The sequence below is a fragment of the Sceloporus undulatus genome, chromosome 2, assembly GCF_019175285.1.
Source record: "Sceloporus undulatus isolate JIND9_A2432 ecotype Alabama chromosome 2, SceUnd_v1.1, whole genome shotgun sequence".
NCBI lineage: Eukaryota > Metazoa > Chordata > Lepidosauria > Squamata > Phrynosomatidae > Sceloporus > Sceloporus undulatus.
In genome coordinates this window covers 3,424,982-3,433,779 of record NC_056523.1, presented here as the reverse complement: position 1 = coordinate 3,433,779, position 8,798 = coordinate 3,424,982, and the positions used below count along the sequence as shown (strand labels likewise).

General features: G+C 43.5%; 1 pseudogene; it reads right to left on the bottom strand.

Moving 5' to 3' along the window:
* Positions 1–8,798, bottom strand: part of LOC121922989 — a 14,873-nt pseudogene that overhangs the window by 2,647 nt on the left and 3,428 nt on the right.

Below are 8,798 nucleotides of genomic sequence, written 5' to 3'. Positions count from 1 at the left end.
CCAGCAGTTAATAATTTGAATTGACACTACTGGGCCTGAAAACTAACTGGTGCCCTGGAGGCCACTGCTTTCTGGTCCTATTCTAGATCGTCCCAGAGGTACCTTTTATCCACAAAGTGCTGGACCTTTCAACGGCATTCGATACCACTGAGTATGTTATCCTTCTGGAAAGCCTGTGGGATTTGAGGATGGGAAGCAGTGTGCTTCAGTGGTTGTGGAGCTTTCTTCCAGACAGGTTCCAGATGGTGATGCTTGGGGATGGCTGGTCCTCATATGGCATACCATAAGGTACCATCCTATCTGCAATGCTATTCAACATCTACATGAAACCTGTAGGAGAGATTTTCCAGAGGTATAGGGCAGGGTATTATCAGTATGCTGATGACACCCAAATACTGTGCTGTCACTGAGGGGTGGGGTGCAGACTACACTAGGTGGTACCAGGAGGGGTCCACATGCACCTTTGCAGGCTGCTCCATCCAAGGCTTCCTCTCCAGGGAGAAAGTACATGTTGGAGGAAGATCAGTGTGCTGCTGTAGCCTCCCCAGCTGCTTTCCAAAGCAGTCTCCCCCTCATGCCTTCCAAGTCCACACTGGACTCGGAAGGCAGCTGGGGGGAGGAGGGGCACTGGCAGTATTGTCCTGGGCTTTCTCCCTGGATAGGAAGGCCTGGACATAGCAGCCTGCAAGGGGCAAACATACATCTCTCCTGCCCCAGCAACATGTGAAGAGGCTGCTTTCCAAGTCAAGCAAGGACTCAGAAAGCATGGGGAGGGGGGAGGAAGACTGCCTCCTGAGTCCAGCATGGACTTGAAAGGCATGGGGGGAGGCTGCAATTTTGCGCCACCCCCACACACACTGAGTGACACCTGGGCTGGGGAGGCCACTGCCCAAATATATTTCTCCATGCCTTCACATATAGCCTCAAATAAGGATAGTGTGTCCTCTCTGAATGAATGCCTGGGAGAGGTAATGGGATGGATAAACTGAGAAAAAACAAATTACTGAATCCAGACAAGACTGTAAGGTTGTAACCTGGGCTTGGAGGTGTGTCAACCAGTCCTGGATGGGGTTATACTCCCCCTGAAAAACAGTGTCCACAGCTTGGGGCTGCTTCTAGATCTGTTGATCCAAATGACAGCTCAGATAGATGTGATGGCCAAGAGTGCTTACTTGGCTATTAGCCCCTCCTAGAGATGGAGGACCTAAAGATGGTAGTGCATATGCTGGTAAAATCAAGGCTGGACATTTATTTATTTAGAGTATTTAGATCCCACTCTTCAGCCAAAAAGGTTCTCAGAGCTATAACAAGTTCAGAAACCTGTATCCAGTTCTGGGCACCACAATTCAAAAAGGACATTGAGAAACTGGAGCGTGTCCAAAGGAGGGTGACTAAAATGGTGAAAGGTCTGGAAACCATGCCCTATGAGGAACGACTTAGGGAGCTGGGGATGTTTAGCCTGGAGAAGAGAAAGTTAAGAAGTGATATGATAGCTCTGTTTAAATACTTGAAGGGATGTCATTTTGAGGAGGGAGCAAGCTTGTTTTCTTCTGCTCCAGAGACTAGGACCCGGAGCAATGGATGCAAGCTCCAGGAAAAGAGATTCCACCTCAACATTAGGAGGAACATCCTGAGAGTAAGGGCTGTTTGACAGTGGAACAAACTCCCTTGGAGTGTAGTGGAGTCTCCTTCCTTAAAGGTCTTCAAACAGAGGCTGGATGGCCATCTGTCGGGGATGCTTTGATTGTGATTTCCTGCATGGCAGGGGGTTGGACTGGATGGCTCTTGCGGTTCGGTTTCTTCCAACTCTACGATTCTATGATTCGATGATTTAATTAGTTCAGAACAGAGCGGCCAGATTGATTACTGGGATATCCATGAGTAATCATATAACCTCAATATTATAATCACTCCACTGGCTGCCAATCAGTTTTCAGACAAGGTACAAAGAATTGGTTATTACCTTTAAATCCCTACATGGTTTGGGTCCGGGTTACCGACAGGATCTCCTCCTCCCATATAATCTGCCCCATACACTCAGGTCCTCTGCCAGACATTTACTCCAGCCAGCCAGGGCTACGTTGGTAATTATCAGCCAGAGGACTTTTTCTTCAGCTGTCCCTACACTGTGGAACGACCTGCCAGAAGACACTGAAGAACTGGATATGCTGTCTGAACTAAAAATAGCATTGCAGACTAAATCCCTTCCAGGTGGCTTATCCAGTTGATTTTTAAAACTATAAATTTTAAACCATGAAATTTAAGCCTATGTTGTTTTAGGATATATGTGTCTTCTTTGTTTTTTAACTGATTTATGTTTTTTTGTGTTTTTAAGTGATGAATTGTTGTTCGCTGTCTTGATCCATGAGATGGGGCAGGTAAGAAATACATATTATTACTATTATTATAGACTACCAGTGACAGAAACAGAAGCAGGAAGAAGCTTTATTGTGAGCCTTTAAGTCTCATTTAGGAAGAAAGGCAGGACAATAAATATATAAATAAGAGAGGCTAAACCAGGGGGCTGGTTGGACTGAGGAAGTCATGCAAGAGCTTCATGGCTGTGCTGAGATTGAGACAACTGGGCACCCCTCCCTCCAATTGTGCCACCAGAGAAAAAGGAAAATGTTTTGCTTCTAAATATCTCCTGACTTCCCTTGGGAAAAGTGGGGGCAATTTTACCACTGTTAGGCTCCTTCTGAGCCATTTGAGAGCCAGGGGAGGCCTTCTTCCCAAGACCATGTTGGAAGGTTGTCCAGGGCCTAGAAGCACTAAAAGAGGGGCCAAAAACTTAGAAAAAATGCTTAGAGGTATGTTGGAAGGGCATTTGGGGGTAAAACGCATTAACTGCCATGATTCCTTCCTATGAAATCCTAGGACTGGCAGTTTAGGAGTGAGTATTGAGAATTCTCAACTGGAGAGGTCTAGTGCCTCACTAAACTACAAATCCTCAAATTCCACAGGATGCTGCCATGACAATTACAGTGCAATCAAAGCACTATGAAAGGAGCCTCCGTAAAAAGGGCAATGGCTTTAGATTCCTTACCCAAGGAGGACAGATTCTCATAGTTTTCTACCATGACATCCCAGTACAAAGATCGTTGGTTCTCATCCAGCAAGTTCCATTCCTCCTTCGTGAAATACACAGCCACATCCTCAAAGGTCACCTGCAAGAGAAAATAGTCATCATCCAAAGAGAAATTGATCAGATGTAGAGGAAAAAAACATGGTGCCTCCCCAACAGGGTTTGATTACTTCAGAATAAAGACAGATATTTTAAATATTCCCTCACCTCTTTTCTTTAACTCCTTCCTTATTAAAAAATAGCATATCAGGAAGAGAAAAAAAGTTACAACCTGGTTCCCTGATGAGCTAGCATTCTCCTGCGAAGGGAGATTCTGTTTTAACATGTAGGAGATGTTCCCACATAGATCCTCCCAATCTGCATTACTAGCTGGAATATTTCCAGGGCAGCCTTGACCAATCTAGTGTTCTGCTGATGTTTTGGATTTTTATTCCTGATATTTCCAGCTATCTGGACACATTAGATAAATTATCTTGACACCTAAAGCAGAGAATATCTCAAGGTCCTCACCCCATCCCTGGCAGTTAAAATAAAAGAACAAGATTATATGCTAAAAATGGAAAGCAAAGGATGTCCCAGAATTACAAGAGAGGATAAATTATTTATAGGACTTTTTTGAAATGGATAGATTAATTTATATAATGAAGAATGATTCAATGGAGGAGATACCAATGGAATGGTATATGGCGATAAATTATATTAAAGGGAAATTGGGAGATCTATTTATTATGCATTGATGATGGGTAACTGACATTATTATTTCATAGTATAATGGGTGAGAAATATAATTTTTAGTTTAAAATAGTCATATTATTATAAAATTAAAGTAATTGAGAATACTAATAAGATTAAGTTATAAGAACAGTTTGTAAGATATGTAAACTCTCAATCAAAGCAGACCCGACAGATGGCCATCCAGCCTCTGCTTGAAGATCTCCACTATCCAGGGGAGTGTGTGCCACTGTCGAACAGCCCTTACTGTCAGGAAGTTTCTACTAATGTTGAGGTGGAATCTCTTTTCCTGGAGCTTGCATCCATTGTTCCTAGTCCTGTTCTCTTTAGCAGCAGAAAACAAGCTTGTTCCCTCCTTAATATGGCATCCCTTTAAGTATTTAAACAAGGCTATCATATCACCTCTTAACCTTCTCTTCTCCGGGCTAAACGTCCCCAGCTCCCTAGGTCTTTCATAATAAGGCATGGTTTCCAGACCACCATTTTAGGCACCCTCCTTTGAGGGAGATGGAGGAGGGGGACCTTGGAGAAGGTGAGAGAAGGAGACAGGGAGGGATTGTACAGGATAGACGCAGGATGCAGAGAAGGGGTGATGAGAAATAGTAGACAGTGTTAAAGAAAACAGGAGCAGAGGAAGGAGAGTAGAGGCTAGGAAAGGGGAAGAGGAATTTCCTGGTCCAAAGATTATTTGATTTGATTCAGATAAATAAGTAAATATTGGATGAGTTTGTTTTAGATATAGGGGATATACTATTTGTTTGATTGATGTATGTGATCTGTAGACTTATGTGAATAATTTAATAAAAGATATAAACTTCCAAAAACAAAAACAAAAAACACCAACCCAATAATTACTGTTTTTCAGAATGGTACAAGATCACTTATCTGAATCATCTGCTTCCCTTCACCAAAGTGGTGGCACAAATCCTGCCAAAAAGTAATGATTTCAATGCTAACACAGAGACAGAACATTTGTTAATTCCATGTATCTTGAACAATAGTGCATTAAGAAGACAGAATAATATGTTAAAATGCTTTTGATGTTACGCAGCGCATGAGGCAATATGTCAGCGTTTGGCACCAGATTTTCCACCTTCGTGACTGTAGAATCATAGAACCGTAGAGTTGGAAGAGACCACAAGGGCAATCCAGTCCAACCCCCTGCCATGCAGGAACTCTCAATCAAAGCATACCCAACAGATGGCCATCCAGCCTCTGCTTAAAGACCTCCAAGGAAGGAGACTCCACCATTCTCCGAGGAAGGAGTTTATTCCACTGTCGAAGAGCCCTTACTGTCAGGAAGTTCCTCCTAATGTTGAGGTGGAATCTCTTTTCCTTCAGCTTGCATCCATTATTTCGGGTCCTAGTCTCTGGAGCAGCAGAAAACAAGCTTGTTCCCTCCTCAATATGACATCCCTTCAAATATTTAAACAGGGCTATCATATCACCTCTTAACCTTCTTTTCTCCAGGCTAAACATCCCCAGCTCCCTGAGTCGTTCCTCATAGGGCAAGGTTTCCAGACCTTTCACCATTTTAGTCGCCCTCCTTTGGACACGCTCCAGTTTCTCAATGTCCTTTTTGAATTGTGGCGCCCAGAACTGGACACAATATTCCAGGTGAGGCCTGACCAGAGCAGAATACAGTGGCACTATTACTTCCCTTGATCTAGACACTATACTTTTATTGATGCAGTCTAAAATTGCATTGGCCTTTTTAGCTGCCGCATCGCACTGTTCACTCATGTTCAATTTGTGGTCTACTTGGACTCCTTTCACATGTTGTCTCCTTAAGCCAGGTGTCTCCCATCCTATATATGTGCTTTTCGTTTTTCCGCCCTAAGTGCAGTACCTTACATTTCTCTGTGTTGAATTTCATTTTGTTAGCTTTGGCCCAGCTTTCTAGTCTATTCAGGTCATTTTGAATCTTGATCCTGTCCTCTGGAGTATTAGCTATTTCTCCTAATTTGGTGTCATCTGCAAATTTGATAAGTATGCTCCCAATTCTGTCATCCAAGTCATTGATAAAGATGTTGAATAGCACTGGGCCCAGGACAGAGCCCTGTGGGACCCCACTGGTCACTTCTCTCCAGGATGAAAAGGAGCCATTGTTGAGCACTCTTTGGGTTCGGCCGGTCAACCAATTACAGATCCATGTAACAGTTCCTTTGTCTAGCCCACATTTTACAAGCTTGTTTGCAAGAATGTCATGGGAAACCTTGTCAAAGGCCTTAGTGAAATCGAGATAGTCAGCAGCTTGAGCTGAAGAAACACCTGGCCCTTTCTTAATAAGAGGCCCTGTAAACCTCTCTCAGATGAGGCTTTTATTCTTAGAAGTCCCACTGAATACATCAACTTATAGATCGAAACCATCCACCAGTAACCCACTCTGAGGCAAAATGTTCACCACTACTCTAGCAAAGGCTCCATGAGGCCTACTAGGCCTTGCCTCTCCCTCTGTGTCACAAAGGATCCAGCCTCCTTCCTGAGTGACCTTTCAGACTGGCAGCATCCTACATTACTTTACAGCACTTGTTGACTATCTCTTATGTCACTTCCTGTTTAAATGCCTAATCATTATGTCACTTCCTGTTTAAATGCCTAATGTTGTGCAGCTCTAGTGGCAGTTATAAGTGTCAGAATTTAAACAGTGCATCACTGGAATGTTGATGCAACTGTCATTCTCAGCTGTCACTGAGGAGAGTGAGACAGTGTGTGCCTCAGAGTGGGTTGTTACTAGTGTGGATGGTGTCAATGGAAATATTGTTGTACACAGTGGAACTTCTTCTATGAATAAAAACCTCATCTGAGAGAAGATTACAGTTTCTCTTTGCCAGAAAGTGACAGGTGTTTCTCCAGCTCACAAGCTACTGACTACAGTCATAAAGGTGATCCTGGCGCCATACGTTGACGTGTTGCCTCACGCGCTGTGCAACAACATCAAAAGCGTTTTAACAAGGGTTATGGGCCCAGTGTGCACCTCAGGATCTGCCTGTGCATCTGAGTGAGAAGCTGTTTTGTGAGCAGTTATCCAGAAGAGCAGCTCAAACTGTCTGAGGGCCAGAAGGCAAAGAGTTAAGGAGCTGAGCTGCCAGCCATCTTCTTATATTCAGCAGATAGTGAGAGCTGTGGGAGGCTGTTAAGGCTGGGCATTTGTTTTGTTGCCAGCATGGATTTCATGAAGTTCCCTAAGTTAAATGACTCCAATTACAGCCAATGGGCTGTCTATGCTGAGGCAGTCCTAATAAGAGGAGGACTCTGGGATGTAATTGAAGAAGGTTTAACTGCCAAAAATGCTGAAAGAGATAGAAGATCCAGAGCTACGTTATGTCTCACTCTGGAGCCCAGTCAGTTAGACCATGTAAGGGATAAGGTATCTGCCAAGGAGGTTTGGAATGGACTGAGAGAAGTGCATCAATATGACTCTGCACTGTCGAAAATGCTCTGGAGCAAGAGACTGTATGCTTGTAAAATGCAAAAGGGACAGTCTCCAGAAGAGCATCTGTCCACCATGCGACATCTGTTCCTAGAAGTAGAAAACAGAGGAATAAAGTTAGCCAAAGAACAAAAGGCGTACATCTTGCTGGGCAGCTTATCCAGTGATTTTGATCACATACTGTACAGCTTACAGGGGGTTCCAGAGTGCGAGCTCTCAATGGACTTGGTGTCGACACGTGTCTTGGAGGAATGCCAGAGACGGCGTTTTGAGAAAGTTATTTACAGCTCTAGAGGCAGTTGTGTGTCAGCATTCAAACAGTGCATCAGTGGAATGTTGATGCAACTGCCAGCTGTCAATTCTCAACTGTCACTGAGAAGAGAGTGAGACGGATGGTTTTACTGTGGCTGCCTCAGAGTCGGTTGTTATTTGTTTGGATGGTGGATGGTGTCGATGTATATATTTTTGTACACAGTGGAACTTCTAAGAATAAAAGCCTCATCTGAGAGAAGTTTACAGTAACTCTTTGCTCATTATAGAAAGGGAGAGGAGTTTCTCCAGCTCACAAGCTGATGACTACAGTCACGAAGGTGGAAAATCTGGTGCCAAATGTTGACATATTGTCTCACGTGATGCACAACATCAAAATCGTTTTAACACTATATGCCAACATAACAAACCAACTACCTAATGAACTAGCTTTCTCACAGGAAAGGAGATTTTATATAGCACATGGAAGTTTCCCCATATATGACTTCCCAACATCCACTACTAATGTGAATGCATCTAGGGCAGCCTTGTCCAATCTAGTGTCCTGCAGATGTTTTGGATTTACACTTCCCTTAATTCCAGTTGGTTTTGTTTTGGCACATAAGCAGAGAGCAACACAAGGAACTCTTTCCATTCCTGGCAGTAAAAAATCCAAGAGCAACTAATTAAACAATTTGAAATTGCTATTTCCCATCAGTTTCAAGGTCAGTGGCCTAAGTCAGCTGCCAGCCACCACCAAAGTGGTGGCACCAATCCCACCTAAAAGTGTTGGATGGTTTTTGCATTCCCTTTTCCTCACCTTAGACAGATAGGGATTTCCTGCATGCAATCCCCCTCCCACATTCAAACTAACCATGTGACTTATGTCACTCCCCCTTGGGACTAACAGACATTCTCTCAAAGATTTTCAACTGAGCTGTTGTGTTTCCATCTTCCTGCTCTCTCAACTTTGTTTTGGAAAGATGATGAGATAAATATTTCTTTTACCTAAACTATTCATTAGCTAGATGAGGATATAGATTCTATGTAAATATAGAAGCCATTAGTAAACTTTTTGTTTTAAACTACAAACTACCTGTTTGTTGTTTTTTGGAGTCAATCTCAGTTCTTAGGAGAGCATAGTGAAACAACTGTCATCTTCTGGCCTTAGAGGGAGTGAAAGGACAGGCCCAACGCCATCGGGCCTGAAGAGGAAGAACCCTCCCCTCCCTCCTTCCGACTGTCATCTTCTGGCCTTAGAGGGAGTGAAAGGACAGGCCCAACGCCATCGGGCCTGAA